The sequence below is a fragment of the Lonchura striata genome, chromosome Z, assembly GCF_050655825.1.
Source record: "Lonchura striata isolate lonStrDom1 chromosome Z, ASM5065582v1, whole genome shotgun sequence".
NCBI classification, from domain to species: Eukaryota; Metazoa; Chordata; class Aves; order Passeriformes; family Estrildidae; genus Lonchura; species Lonchura striata.
In genome coordinates this window covers 85,915,681-85,932,078 of record NC_140740.1, presented here as the reverse complement: position 1 = coordinate 85,932,078, position 16,398 = coordinate 85,915,681, and the positions used below count along the sequence as shown (strand labels likewise).

Below are 16,398 nucleotides of genomic sequence, written 5' to 3'. Positions count from 1 at the left end.
ACTTCCATTGCAGTTGCATAGTTTGTTTGGAATTGGTGCAGAGGTTACATGCAAGTGTCTAATACTTCTTGACACCCATTGTTTTATTTGTAACATTGTCTATATAATTTGCTTTTCAAGAATAGAAATTATAGAGCTTTTGCCTCAAGTTCAGGAAGTTTTCGTGGAAGTTAATCACAGGATTGTTTGTGCTGGAAAAGCTGTCCAAAATCGAGTCCAAACATTACCCAGCATTGCCAAGGCCACCACTGACCCATGTCCCCAAGTGCCACATCCACTTTTAAATCCCTCCAGAGATGGGGAATCCACCTCTACCCTGGGCAGCTGTGCCAGTGCCTGGCCACCCTTGGGGTTAACAAATTTTTTCCAATATCCAATCTAAAACTCCCCTGACATGAGTCCATTTCCTCTTCCATTGATTGTTACTTGTGACAATTAAAGATCTCTCCTTTTTTGTATGTCTGATTACTTTTAATTATACATAATAAGAATTATGAGAATCCATCAGCCCCAAATCGTTGTTTGTGGTAGGGAATTATAGATGCTTTACAGAAACTGTCAAAAGGGTGAATTCAAAAGTACGTCCTACTTGCCATACCCAAAGGATTTCTCTTAGCTGTTTACTCCAAGTAAAAATTAAAGTTTTACTATTTCATTCTTGATGCTGTGGATAATTAAATATATTAACCTAATCCCTAGAAGCTTTGGGAAAACAAGGAAAAAATTGCGTGACAAAATTGATCAGAACATGGAAGGCATCCAGGGTGGAAATGCAGCTTCCCAGCTAAGCCGGCATACAATAGCAAGGGACCACACAGTAAACATAAGTAAAACCAGCTTGATTGTCAAGGGAAGAAAATCCGGCATGCAAGCTGAAATAGCTCTTTTTGTACAAAAGAAAAAAATTATAGTAGTACATAATGATGGAGAATTACTCTGAAGATCTCAACAGGACATGAAAATCTAGCTGTCCCAGGGGCATTCTCCAGATTAATTTGGAACAGGGGTATGCTATTAAAATAGTCAGAAGCCTGAGATTTCAAAGACTTATTTAAAAATGAATACTAATAAGTACAGTCTACACTACAGTCTTCTTTCAGATGTAATGTTTTACATGTAGACATGATATTCTGAAAATGTAAAATAAATAGTGCCTTTCTTCCAGCTTGTTTCCATGAAATTTTGGTAATTCTGTACAGCAACAGTGCTACACATTGAGCTGACAAAATCACCCTTGGGAGACTAAGTGCTTCTCCATGGATATTGTATCTTTCAGGTGTTCTGTAGATGAAAATGAACACTCATAACACTGTATGTGTTTTCATGCAACAAGCTTGTGAATTTTTAGAGCAAAAGCATTCATCTGGTTACTCCTCAGTTACCACAACTGATGGAGAAATTTTTTACTGCTATCACTTTCTGAAATGGGGCTTATGCATCAGTTGAGGTATATTAGAGTACATCAGTCTGAGAGATTGTAAAATCTCAAATTTTCATTGCAGGTTTTATTTTTCTGAGATAGGAGGAGAACAGAGGATTTGAAATAGAAATTACAGCTGTAAAAATATAGAGGTAGCATTTTTTATGGCTAATTCTCTATTGTTGTTTTGATATTGGATGATTAGAGAAGTATGCTCAGGAAATTTGCCTAAGTCTGTAAGTAGCATCTAATACAACAGCATAATTGAAGTGTCAGAAGCTTTTTGTTTGACTCCATGCATCCATCCTCTATTAAATACTACAGTGTTTTATTGTGTAATCAGCCTGTTTAGAGAAGAGATGGAATTTACAAATTACTAAAGGCAGAGGATAATTAATTACGGTGATTCATAAATCACCACCCCCTCATCCAGTATTTCTGGCAAAGAATATAAATTTTAGTCCAGAGCAGCAGGTCTCCAACGATGCTCTAATACCCACAGGTGGTGTTGCCTGTCTTTATACTTATCAAAGAATTACAGTTTTCATTACTATTTTGGAAGATTTTATGTGCAAATATATTAATGTTTGTATTAAACATGTTCAAAAGAGCATGGGCAACAGGGGAGAGGGGATTCTGCCCCTCTGCCCCTGTGCTCTGCTCAGAGCCCACCTGCAGAGCTGCCCCAGCCCTGCTCCAGCAGCACAAGGACGTGGAGCTGCTGGATCCAGCCCAGAGGAGGCCACGGAGCTGCTGCCAGGCTGGAGCCCCTCTGCTCTGGAGCCAGCCTGGCAGAGCTGGGGCTGTTCCCCTGCACAAGAGAAGCTCCAGGGAGAGCTCAGAGCCCCTGCCAGGGCCTCAAGGGGCTCCAGGAGAGCTGCAGAGGGACTGGGGACAAGGCAGGCAGGGACAGCACACAGGGAATGGCTCCCACTGCCAGAGGGCAGGCACAGATGGGAGATTGGGAATTAGGAATTGCTGGCTGGGAGGGTGGGCAGGCCCTGGCACAGGGTACCCAGAGCAGCTGTGGCTGTCCCTGGATCCCTGGAAGTGTCCAAGGTTGGGTAGGGCTTGGAGTCACCTGGGCTGGTGGAAGGTGTCCCTGCCCGTGGCAGGGGTGTGGTAATAGATGCTCCTGCAGATCCCTTCCAACACAAACCATTCTGCATTTCTCAGGTTTTCAGTGTACCATGAATGTGTGTGAGAACCTGGTGGTGATGTGGCACAAGCACACTGCACCCCACACTTACTGGGCAGCCAACACTGGTTAAAGCAGGGAGGAGGGAATGCAGAATAGCACATATTTTCTTATCCCACAGAGAGCAATCCCACAGCCCCAGTTTTCTAGGCAGCTTTCATTGGGATTTAGTGCCAGTGTTGCTTTCGGTCTCTTGCAAATTCTAAAAACATAGTGGATACAATACCCATTTTTTTATGCACAGCATTAGCATAGCATAAATATTGAGCCTGAGTTTGTAATGCAAAATTCCTAATATCTAATAATTCTGTTGTGACTGCACTATGTATTTTTTTATTTCAGCAACTGTGTTTTCTGATGTGAGATACATTTGCCACGATTACTGTTTCCTTTTGCGTTTCATATTCATCGTGTGATGTTTTAATGCTCATGTGTGTTCCCGTTTTGTTTTAAACCTCTTTGCGTTGCAGTCAAGCTCAGGAAAATTGCTTTTGAAGGCAGACTGGCTTAGGGCATGTACTGGCAAAGAGGCAGCTAACAAGCAATGATTAGTTCTGGGATGCTGAACAAATTATGGACAGTTTTGGTTTCATAGCAAGCTTGACACTGTGTGAAAGCAGGAAATACAGTTTTGCTGAGCCTTGTAAATTGGGTAAATATGTCTTAAAGTTGCAGAGGTAAAACTCATTGTGGATTAATTTAAATTAGGGAGTCTTTTCCTAGATAAAAAATACCAAGAAATACAATATCACATTGACATTCAGTTTACCCATTTTGCTTATCTTTTATTAGTTAATGCTATGTTTGTTTAAACAGCAGAGTGTATCTCATAAGATTATAATGCTCCCTTTCAGAAGTGTTCTGGCATTGTCTGCAGCATATGGAGAATGAGCTTTGCAGCCATCCTTCTCCCATGCCATCAGAGTCAATGGAATTACGCAATTAAATTAATTTAAGAATGTGCCGCCTTAGCAGGATCACTGCCTTGGAGGTTAGCTTTGAGGAATGCTGCTAATTTACTAGAAATGGTTCTGTTGTTGCAACCTGATGCTTAAAGCCAATTTGAATTTATTATTCAGTTTCCAGTTCTTTTTCCTTGGAGTGTAGCTGTTCTGGAGCACAGGACTTGGATCCCAGTCCTGTGTCCTGGTATGGATTACTGACCTGACAATGCAGGAAAGGTTTCTAGGTATCATCCTCAAAAACAGCTTAAGCATTTGCAACTCTGACATATTTTCTTTGGCTTTAGTCTGTGAAAGTAAAATGAGGAAAAACATGAGGCAAACATGTTTATTATTGAACCTTAAATGGCTTTTGCTTGGATTAATGCTATGTGGAGATGTACAGCAATTCATATTCTTTCAAATGAGGCTTGACAGATGTGAATTCTTTTTCTCAGATAATCCTGAGCATTTGTTGCTATTGAGTTTTTAAGCAGTTAAGTGTAAAAAACTCACCCTAAGTTAGTTCAAGTAAAATAGTCAATACATCAGCCTTGCTTAGAGTCATTAAATGCTTTGGGTTGGAAGGAACCCTAAAGTTCATCCCATTCCACCCTCTTCTAGGGACCAGGGGCACCTTCCACTATCCCAGGTTGCTCCAAGCCCTTCCAGCCTGGCCTGGAACACTTCCAGGGGTAGGACAAACATTGATCCTTACTTTGCTGTGAGCTTAACCTGTCAGAGCTTTCATAAAATGGCCCCTCATTTGTCATAGGGTTAAAAGTAGAGTGATGAAGATGGCAGAATCTGGATCTGTCACAGGCAAGAACCAGCTTCACTTCATTTATCACTAAAGCAAGCTATTTTTGGAATGGTAGATAGCATAGTTTAAAATATTTTTCCCCAAAGAAAAATTTATTTCTCCAATACATATTAAAAAATGGTAGATTTAAGCACTTTGCAGAAATAAACAAGCTTGGGTTTTTTGGGATTTTTAACAATACTGGGTAAAACATTATTTTTCTGCAGGATATTTAAATAAGATTCTGCACTTTGCTTCCAAAGCTGTCATTTTACCAATGATCTTTTTCCTTCTCTTTTTCCTTCCTGTTCCCACAAACACCATTCAGTGATCTCTGCTCAGCATCCTGGCAAGCTGAGAGGCTGATGGGAACTGGATTGGTACCATTCAGGGACTGCAGTGTCAAAGCATTAGCAGAAAGTACCATTATGGTTGAGCTGGGAAATTTTTCTTGTTATTGAAACATATGGCATAATATCTTCAGCTTTTAGTGTCAGAGTTGGAAATGGTACATTTTTTTGACAACAAACAATTTTTTTCGTCTTAATGCTGTGCCACTGATAAATTCTAACTGCTTCCATTACCAGTGTTAAACCTGACTTCTCAAAGGTGGTCTTTTTCCTACTGGGTTTAATATGCACAGTTTTACTTTTTATTTTCGATGCCTGTCCAGTGCTATGAGTGGTTGTAATAGTCAACCAATAGTCATTGAGTTCAGTGGTTATGGTGTATTTTGAACTTCAGTCTTAGGCAGACCATGGAACAGCTGACAGAATTTAAATAAGTCACTTAAGAAGTAAATAGAAGCAAGAACAATTGGAAAAAAAAAAAGATAAAAGAAACAAAGACAAACTGTATTAATATTTCTTCAAAGATTCAGGCTGATTTGTTAATACCCATATGCTGAGATTTCTCTAGAGTGGCCTGTAAATTTCTGTGGAAACTCTATTCTCTGAGCTTCCATGCAAGATGGTTTGTGGGACTCAGTTTCTCAGCTGGGGGCACAGCTCAGGAGATGAGGCTTTTTTTTTGGCTGCTGCATTGGTGTGGATGATTTCCCCAAAATCCAGCTCATTTGATACTTTTCCTTTGGGGTGGGAAATATAATTTTTAAAAAATAAAGGTCAGAGGTCTGTTGAATTAATATAATTTAATATGTTATTGCTTTGTGATTGTGATTTTTAGTCAGCTGCTCATAATTTTATTGAAGGCTCTGAGTTGTTTATTATGGAAGGATCACTTTACACCCAACATCAAGTGGCTTGGCAGAGCAGAATTGTTTATAAATAATTTATATTATTTATCTTTGTGCTGCACAGCATAGTGATCAAGGAACCAGTGAGATATAAAATCAATGGTGTGGGTATTCATTGGATGAAGAACTGCCTGGCTTGCAGGTCTCAAATACAGTTTAGCTGGATGCTTATCAGGTGGGTGCATGTCTATTGGAAATCCTCTGGACTGATTTGTTAAGTCCTACCCTATTTAAAATTAAGTATCAAAATTAGTTTTTAGGGAAGGAGTGATCAGTGAAGGGGAAAGATTGCTGATATAAAAATGTAATTGTCTCAGCTTTCTTGATGAAAGGAAGTTGTATTTTCATAAAGCTGGTGGAGTTCCACACACATAGATCATGCTACAAGATAAAAGGAGCAGGTTGACTTTGAAAGAAATCAGAAGTACTCTTTGGCATTTTTATGAGTTTGCTCCTTAAATTATTTGGAAGATTAAGGGTAAATAAATCCTTCAATAAGGGGGCTCTTTAATAAGATTTGTCAGGGAAGGTTTAGGTTGGAGATCAGGGAAAGGCTCTTCCCCAGAGGGTGCTGGCACTGCCCAGGCTCCCCAGGGAATGAGCACTGCCAGAGCTCCAGGAGCCTTTGGACAGCGCTGCCAGGGATGCACAGGGTGGGATTGTTGGGATGTCTGTGCAGGGCCATGGAATGAGCACTGCCAGAGCTCCAGGAGCCTTTGGACAGCACTGCCAGGGATGCACAGGGTGGGATTGTTGGGATGTCTGTGCAGGGCCATGGAATGAGCACTGCCAGAGCTCCAGGAGCCTTTGGACAGCGCTGCCAGGGATGCACAGGGTGGGATTGTTGGGATGTCTGTGCAGGGCCATGGAATGAGCACTGCCAGAGCTCCAGGAGCCTTTGGACAGCGCTGCCAGGGATGCACAGGGTGGGATTGTTGGGATGTCTGTTCGGGGCAGGAGCTGGACTGGGTGATCCTTGGAGGCCCCTTCCAGCTCAGGGCATTCTGTGATCCTATGCAAAAGTACAGTGCACTCCAGTAGCTGGAAAGCAAACCCAGCTGAGACTGGTCCATCTTTTTTTTACATGGTATATGAGTCACTGGAATAACAAGGGCTCTGGATTTCCCTAGATTGGAATTTTTAAATGAGATTGGATGTTCTCCTAAAAGATATGTCCAAATCCAAGCAATTGAAGGAGGAAGTAGCTGAGGGAATTCCTATGGCTTGTGTCAGATGAGGGGATCGAAGTGGCTTCTTTTGGCATAAAAAAATGGAAGTTACAGGCAGATTGCCATGCAGGATTTTGTTCATTTGTTTACCTTACAGACTGCTTTAAAAGGCTGCATTTTGATTTGGAATCTTCCCATTAAAAATGATATCTGCTCAGGTTCCCCAGGTGATTTGACCCAAATAGTACAAAACAGAACAGGTTGCCAAAACTCTATATTCTCACATACAGAGAATGAAATTAAAAGGGGGAAATTGCAAGAGTGAGGTTCTTTTTCTATAATAATCTTTATTCCTCCCACCCTGGTAAAAATCTATCACAGGCATGTTCTAGATGAATTCTCATGTGAAGCTAAAACACATCTCGATCAGTTGGAATTATTTTAAATTGGATGCTTATGAGCCCACATCCCATGAGATGAAACTGGAACAAAACGACTTTCACACATTTCCATTGTAGCAGTATGTTTAGAGACCGGGGGTTTTGTGTTCCTACGTAACGTCTGGCATTTAATCAGCATTGGGAGGGTGTCTTATTCTTTGGTAAGTATGTAAATGAGCTATTGTTTTGGGAGTAAAAGGAGAAAAATGCCATAACTTGTCTGAAGAGTTCAGGAGAACGCTAACAAAATGCATGTCAGTCTGAATATGCTGAAATGGCTTATAGCAGAAAGGAGAAAGAACTTACGCCCATCTCAGCCAGTTTTATCTTTAGACTAAAAAACCTTGCTGAGATCCAGTGCCTCTGTAGTTTCTGCTAACTTCCCTCCAGCAGCTTCCTTAAGTCAGTGCCACTGGCAGCTGGGAGTGCCCTGCAGGTATTCTTGGCTTCTGCATCTATGTGGTGCACTCGTGTCTGTTTTGATTTCGCAAACAGCATTGCATGAACTTTGACTAGTAAAAGCAGCTTAGTAAAATATTTAATTAATGCCTAAATATAGAAAATTATTCACTTAGAAAATAACAAACATATGTTACTGATTCAAAACGTCTTTCAATTTGTCAAATTAAAGAAAGTATCGACTGCAGCTAGAGTTGTCACAATTGATAATTTTGGTTAAGATGTTCCAGTCAGAATGCCTGAAGCATCAGAATGTATTTTTTCCCCTTTTAAGTAGGAGTATCTACATCTAGGTATCAGTTGAGAGCTAAATATTTAAACTACATTCATGGGTCTCTTGAGAGAGATCTGGGTGTCTACCCAGAACTGGGCAGTATCCTCAGTACTAAAATATCTCAAAGAATTTTGCAAACCTTGAGTAACAAATAATTCACAAGAAGAACAGTGCAGCAAATATCTTTGCAGGTGTCTCCTGGAGACAGAGATGGATGAGCTTAAGGGATTCAAATCATCCATATAAACAGTGGTGATGAGGAAAATTTTAAATTTTGATCCAGCACTCTGAAGAACAGAAGCAGCAAGAAATTAATCTTGTTAATGTAGAGGGTAAGAGGTTTAAAGTTTTGTGCTTTTAAGGTTGGATGCAAAGTGTTCCACTTCATAAAATATATAAAATTTTAGTTCAATAGTTATTTTTAGTCAATAACCTCAAGAATCAACAGTGTAGTTAAAAATAAGAGATCCACACAACATACTCATAGCTTCCTAGGAGGCTTTCACTTGAAACGTAATTTGGGTAGTGGGATGTTGTGCATAAGAAGGATACCTGAGTGGTCTGTTGATGTGGGGCTGGTATGTTAGTTTAAAAGTGATGAGTCCAGGAGATGAACCTTATACAGTGAAACCCAGGGTGCTTTTCAGTAAGCCCAAGTTGTCTCAAACCACATGTTCTGATATGTGCTGCAGAGATATTCTGCACAGGAGCCATAGAGGAGACCTGCTTAGTGAAAACACCTGAGAGTTTATTTTCTTGGAATTAACTGCAGCTGTAGATAGTGTGAATTTGAACTTTGGTTTCTTTTGATTTAAAAAAAAAAAACAAAAAACAACAGTATAAGTGATTAGAGGCATCATCCGCATGATCTTCATGGTTCTCCTTCTGAAGTAGTTCTGGGTAGTCTCCCAGCTGCTCAGCTGTTGAATCTAAATCAGTGATTCTCCATCAAAGAGGCAGGTACCACTAGTGAGGAGTCATAAGAACATTACAACAGAGGCTGCTGTGTCCTGCAGACCTGGCCTGGCTCCCTCCTGGAGAAGGATTGGGGGGAAAGGAATAGGGAACACTGCTGACCTGCTTATTGAAGGTGTAACACCTGAAAAATTGGAAACGGGCATCCAGATCCATTCAAACTGACCTAAGTGACCCAAACCATTCCAGATTTGCAGAATTAATGATTTACTATGTAAGAACAACTCTTTCTGTTGTTTTCATTTCTGGCTTCTATTGAGAACATCTGAAAACAACTATTATGTCCTCTCACATTTTGGTATCACCCTTCCTCACCACAGCCTATTTGACCAAGAAATGCAGAGAGAGGCTTGGGGGCAAGATTTAGTCATCTCTTTATTCCAATCCTCCAAAGGATTGATTTAAGTTGTGTAAGGAGTTTTTGGATCCCCACTCTGCAGCAGGATGTAGGGGGTGAGAGCTGTGAGCTATTCTTAAGTGGTTTTGTTCTTTCGTGTTTGTAAGCTGAATTTATGAGAAAACATTGATGAGAATGCTCCCACTGCAGCAGCCACAGATCAGAAAAAGCAGTGGGAGAGGAAAATAAGAACAACCACAACTGGTTTCCAAAGATGACTAATCCTCCAGCCTCAGTGTAACCTCCAGGACAATGATTAGCATTTGGCATTTCTTCTGCTGGAAAAGTTTTCTGGGGCGTCAGCCTAGCTGAAAAGTGGTTCAATACATGTAACTAATGAAAGATTTTAAAGTTCCCATTTAATGTTCCTGCCTTTTTCATTTGATTACTTTAAATACTTCTAGGTGCATGATGTGCATTATTACATTTTGCCTGTATTCTGTATTAATTGCCACAATATTTTAGAAATTAGAAAAATCTACTTTTATAGATAAGATATAGTAAGGTACATCTTAAGGACCTGTTAGCAGCAATGTGATAGAGTTTTTGACTTCCAGTTGGTGAAAATTCAGTGATTGCTCCTCAGTTTTGCAGAAGACCTTTAAGGGAATCCAACATGGATATTTCCCTTTTCCCCAGAGGCCAAAAAAGACAAAGTCCTTGCTTTTAGTGTCACATTCACTAGGCAAAAATTAAAAATTGGTGTCTATAAAAAACTTCCAACCTAATAAATAAAATCAGATTTTTCCAGTGGTGCATTCTTGTAATTAATCAACACTCCATCCTCTTGCTACTGCAGGATTTTACCCTGAAGTATGTGTTCTGTATTTCCCAGAGTGCTCTGTAGTGCATTTGTAGCTTTACAGGTCTCTACATTGACTTGGTATTCATTCCCAGCAGACAGTTTTCCTTGCATTTTGTTGTTCATTGAGTTGTGCTCAGTGTTGGTGTTCTGTGATTTCAGGGAATCATCAAAGTGCCTGGTTAGGAAGCACCTTTGGAGATTGTCATGTCCAAGGGCAGGGTCACAAAGAGCTGCATGCCCAAGGCTATGTCCAGTTGAAGTTTAATATCTCCAAGGGTGGTGACTCCACAAGCTCTCCGTGTAACTTGTGGTTTTTCTGTTACAGTTAAACACAATTTCCTGTATTGCAATTTGGGCCCATTTCCTTTTGTCCTTTCTCTAGGCATCAGTGTGTCTGGCTTCATCATCTCTAGACCTTCCCATCAGAATCACAGAATCATCTGGATTGGAAAAGACCTTTAGGTCATCAAGTCTTACCTATGATTTACCACAATCTCATTACCTACCAGATATTTGTATGTTCTGAGACCGCTGTGAGCCTTTTCTTCCCAGGCTAATCACAGGTCTCTCAGCTTCTCTTTGCATGTCAGACACTCCAGTCCCTTTATCATCTTTGTGGTGCTTTGCTGGACCTGCTGCAGTGTGCACATGTCCCTACTGCTGGGAGCCCAGTGCTCCAGGTGAGGCTTCCCAGTGCTGAGCAGAGAGGGGGATCATCCCCTCTTCAGTGGGCTGGTGCTGCTGTGCCTCACGCAGCCCAAAGTGCCCAGGGCTTTCTTTGCTATGAGGGACAGTTGCTGGTGTAACTTCAATTCTGTGTTCCCTAGGAACATGGGGGCCCTTGCTGCAAAGCTGCTTTGTATGTGGTTGACTCTCAACACCCAGGATCTCATGCATCCCTTCACAGCTTCACAAGGTTTCTCTTGGAGTGTTTATCCAGCCTGTCCTTGTCCCTCTAGCAGTGCAACCATCATGTGCCTAAGCTTCTCCTCACAGTTCTGTATCACCTGCAAATTGGCCAAGACTGCAGTCTGCCCCACCAGCTTGGACATCAGTAGAGGTGTTACAAAACACTGGTCTCTGAATCCCAGAGTGGTTGGAAACAATCTCTAAAGGGCGTCTTATTCCAACCACTGCCATGGGCAGAGACAACTTCCACTGTCCCAGGCTGCTCCAAGCCCCATCCAGCCTGGCCTGGGACACTTCCAGGGATCCAGGGGCAGCCACAGCTGCTCTGGGCACCCTGTGCCAGGGCCTGCCCACCCTCCCAGCCAGCAATTCCTAATTCCCAATCTCCCATCTGTGCCTGCCCTCTGGCAGTGGGAGCCATTCCCTGTGTGCTGTCCCTGCCTGCCTTGTCCCCAGTCCCTGTGCAGCTCTCCTGGAGCCCCTTGAGGCCCTGGCAGGGGCTCTGAGCTCTCCCTGGAGCTTCTCTTGTGCAGGGGAACAGCCCCAGCTCTGCCAGGCTGGTTCCAGAGCAGAGGGGCTCCAGCCTGGCAGCAGCTCCGTGGCCTCTTCCAGAATCAACACATGGGGTCCACCATTTCTGGCCGGGCTCCAGCTGGACTTTGTACTGCTGACTGTAGTTCTCTGACCCCTTGAGTTTAGCCAGGTTTCTGTCCATCTCACTGTTCATTTTTCTAGTCTCTACTTCATCACTCTGTTACAACTTGGCTTAATTGTAAAATACCATGGTCTGTGTAGTTGTTCACATTTACAAACTGCTTCAGTATCCGGGATAGTTTTGGCCTTACATTAAGATTTCAGATTATACCACTAGGGTTGGGAAAACTCATCTGTGATCTGTGCCAGCACTGCTGAGGCACCTCCAGTGCTGGGGACAGCTCTGGGCCCTCAGGACAAGAGAGACACGGAGGGGCTGCAGCATGTCCAGGGCAGGGAACGGAACTGGGAAGGGGCTGAGCCTGGAGAAAAGGAGGCTCAGGGGGACCTGGTGGCTCTGCACAGCTCCTGACAGGAGGGGACAGCTGGGGGATTGGGCTCTGCTCCAGGAACAGGGACAGGAGGAGAGGGAACGGCCTCAGGCTGGGCCAGGACAGACTCAGGTTGGACACCAGCAGGATTTTCCTGATAGAAAAGATGCTCAGGAATTAGAATGGGTTTCCCATGTAGTCCCCATCCCTGGAGGTGTCCAAGGAAGGCCTGGACATGGCACTCAATGCTCTGAGCTGGTGGACAAGGTCAGGCACAGCTTGGACACTGTGATCTCTCAGGTTTTTTCCAACCTAAATGATTCTGTGATTCTGTCTGTCACCTGGGTAAATTGAAATCCAGACAATGTTTGTACATGCCTAGAAAGACTCTTACTGTGTCTCTTCAGAATATCCCATTGCAATACAGTTTATGTTTGATCGTTTGATCCTATGGCCTAGCATGTGTTTCCCAAGTGGGAGCAGAATTAACATGCCAACCCATGGTGGTTGTACTTGGTTTTTGTGCAGTATAAAATATGAAATTTGTTAGTGTTTGCTTTATCATCATGAGGTCAGTTCCTGGAAGTGTTGTCTTAAGTTTGGGAAAAACAGAGAGTGACCTGGAACATCACAGAAATGTGCCTTTTTAAAAAGTGCATTTTGGGGAGGTCAATGTTTTGGAATTTAGGACGATTTCTGGATTGATAGAGGCAGAAAGAAGTACACAGCACAGTAAGATTTATAAAACTGAGTGGGAGGTAAAGCTCAACGTCTTTCTCTGTGGGAAGGAGGTTAATTTCCAAATAAATTGAAGACAATGTAAATTTAATTACTGTGCAGCTTGACGGACTGGGGCTTAAAAGCTATCATGTTAGTTTTTAAGATGGAAAAATATTGCACAACTTCAAGAACACTGAAATAAATAACTAAATCAAATCTGTGTTAGTTGTCCCACCAGTTCTGAGACTTGAGGATGTCTGAAGGCAATAAAATAATCTCTGTTCAGAATGACAGGTTCAGCAGTGGGCAAGGTAATTTCAGATGACAGTGTATTTGGGAAATAATGACATATTTCCTACTGAAAAGTAATGAACAATAGCTTTAAAGCTTTTTCTAAATAAAATTTGCTTTTTCTTAAGAAGGGTATTCATGCCCATGTAACATTTCTACATCTCATTGGTGTTGTCTGTAACACCTTTTTCACTGAAGAATAAAATTGAAAATATTGACAGGCAGACTAGAGTGAAGAAACAGGGTTTCATTTCAACTCTGTCAGGGTTGGATTGTGAAACTTGGGTAAGATGTGACTTTTGCTTGATATGGAAAATATTTTAATAGAAGATGTGGGGATGGTCCAAGCCGGGGATCCTTCAGGATGCTGACAAACCTTTTCCTGCTGTGAACTATGGTGATTTTGATCACACATGTTTGTTTGGGAGAAGAGTGGTGGTGATGGAGACAAAAGCTGGGAGAATCCAGTGCTCCAAACATTTTTTCCTTCCTTAAAGGCTTCCAGATTATCCATTCCAAGATTGTCATCTTCCGGCAACAATGAGTAGTTCAGAGAATTTCGAGCTGTAGTGTATTTCTAAGTGCTTTTGTACATGCTGGAGACCATGGTATATTCTTGATACCTATATGCTTTTACCTGGAGTTGTGTTTTAACCTTTCTAGGTCCTTGCTCTACATTTGATGGAATCATTTAGGCTGAAAAAATCCCTCTAAAAGCATCAAGTCCAACCATTTCCCCAGCACTGCCAATGTCACCACTAACCCATGTCCCAAAGTTTCACATTCACAGAGCTTTTAAATCCCTCCAGCAATGCTTCACATGTTGTTTCCCACCACCTTTGTTTGTTTGTTTTTTGTTTTGCTTAATTTTGTGTTTTCTTATGAGCTATAGAACAAGGGAGAGAAAATCATTAATCACTGTGAATTGAGATGTGATGTTACAGAGTTCAACTTTACTGTTCATAATAAAGAGACATAAATGGCAAAGGAAGAAAGTGAAAGGCCCTGGCACTATCTCTCAGACATACATAGGAAAGGACATGGGTTTTCTTGAGAGGCTGGAGCTACCAAGAAGAGAGAAATAAAGAAAATAAAGAGAAATGTTAAATAGCAGGGATTAAAAAAATGCCGTGGGCTGATTTCCCAAGAGGTTGGCACAGTATTTACACTGAACTGGGCAAGGGCAGGCTAGGACTTCCTAAAGCCAAGTTAACCTCCTTGTAGGTCATTAACTGTAGCTTTTTCCATAGTGACTTGCACTCTTACGAAATTCTTCATTATCCCTTGTTTTGTTCAGCATTCACTGCAGCTGGGTTCTGATTGGATATTAAAATCCCTTACCAAAAATTTAATATTCTTGATAAATATTTTCTTTCAGTGATGCAGTATTTTTCAGGATGAAAATACCTATCTTTAATTTCCTATCTATTTTAACCTCAATTTTCCTTTGAAAAGTGGTTTATTTATTACAGGCTACCTTTTGCAGGTTTATTTCTAAGAACAGAAATTCACAGAAATGCATCAAAGGGGATGATGTTGACATTACAGGGAAAGATATAAACAATTTTTGAGATACATATTTTTCAAGTACTGTGTTGTTACAGCATGTGTTTAGTAATAGATAATAAACTTGGTCTTGTATTGAAAAACACTTGATCTGTTACATTATTTGAAGTTATATTATTTGACATTATCCTGTTTTTTTATTGCATTTTTCCTTTTTTCAAGTACTACTATGCCTTCATGTGTTTCTGAAAATGTTTAAGCATTTAATCTCTTGGAAAGGGAATCAGTGTTGCTGTTAAGAGGAGAAGTATTTCCAAAAAATACCACAGGAGGAAGGTGTGGGTGTTTTATGTAGGTGCATACACTCGGTCATAGGATCCCGGAGTGGTTTGGGTTGGAAGGGACCTTAAAGCTCATCTCATTTCATCGCCTGCCATGGCAGGGACAACTTCCACTGTCCCAGGCTGCTCCAGGCCCCGTCCACCCTGGCCTTGGACACTTCCAGGGATCCAGGGGCAGCCACAGCTGCTCTGGGCACCCTGTGCCAGGGCCTGCCCACCCTCCCAGCCAGCAATTCCCAATTCCCAATCTCCCATCTGTGCCTGCCCTCTGGCAGTGGGAGCCATTCCCTGTGTGCTGTCCCTGCCTGCCTTGTCCCCAGTCCCTGTGCAGCTCTCCTGGAGCCCCTTGAGGCCCTGGCAGGGGCTCTGAGCTCTCCCTGGAGCTTCTCTTGTGCAGGGGAACAGCCCTGAGCACAGGGGCAGAGGGGCAGAATCCCCCCTGCCCTGCTGCCCACGCTGGGGGATCAGCCCAGGGCAGGGGGGTTCAGGCTGGGGCAGGTCCAGCTCTCACCCACAGCACCCCCAGGTCCTTCTCCCAGGGCTGCTCCCTCTGCTCATCCCCAGCCTGGGCTGATCCCGGGGGCTGCCCTGACCCCAGGACTGCCCTGACTGCAGCTCCAGCCCTTGGCCTTGTTAAACCTCAGATGTTTCTATGGGCCACTGCTCGAGCCTGTCTGGATAATGTGATACCAGATATTGTAGTGTGAATTTTGAGTTCATTATCAAGTACGATACCTAAAGTCCTCTTCTTTATTAACTTCAAAGGTATTTTGTGCCTGGCATGATTTATTCAGAAACGAATGCATGAGCAAAACTTGAAAATTGAAATTCTGTATGTACTGGTTTGAATACACATGCCTTGGAAATTGCAGTTTGTGTACCAAGATTGAACATCCTGTGTGAAATTCCTGGTGAAGGTGTAGGGGAAATGATTAAAATTCAGGTCCAGCTTCAGCATTATAGTAGTGCAGCTCAAACTATGTAATTTTTTATGTCTGGAAATTCAGTAAAATGAGATATTTGAGCCAAAATCACTAACATGAAATGGATGGAGGTATTCCATTGAAGGAGGTGCTTATACACTCAATATATTATGCTTTTTTCATATTTTATATTCAAGATTGACTTCATCAATACTGGAATTTGACTCAAAGTTCAGGAAATAATAGATTAAGGTTTTATGAGAAGTTTTAATTCACCATCTTGGTTTCAAAAGTGAAACACAATCTTTAACTAAGTGATTGTTCATTGTGCTTTGTTTTGAATGTAGAGTTATTCACTGGTTTGGCTTTTTTTAACATTGTCTTTTCTTTATTCTTTGTGTGGCCGCAGGCACACTGAATGCATGCCATCTAACTTTATCCAGAAGACAAAAAATGCTCATTTCCTTAATAACTGTTCTTTTTAGAGCCCGTGGTACTCATAAAAGTTCTCAGTGGTTCGTAAGTGTTCACAGTGAAAATACAAATTA

The 16,398-nt window shown here is 41.9% G+C and overlaps 1 protein-coding gene across 13 annotated transcripts in view; it reads left to right on the top strand.

Moving 5' to 3' along the window:
• Positions 1-16,398, top strand: part of DYM (dymeclin) — a 209,718-nt gene that overhangs the window by 116,300 nt on the left and 77,020 nt on the right. The window lies entirely within an intron of this gene.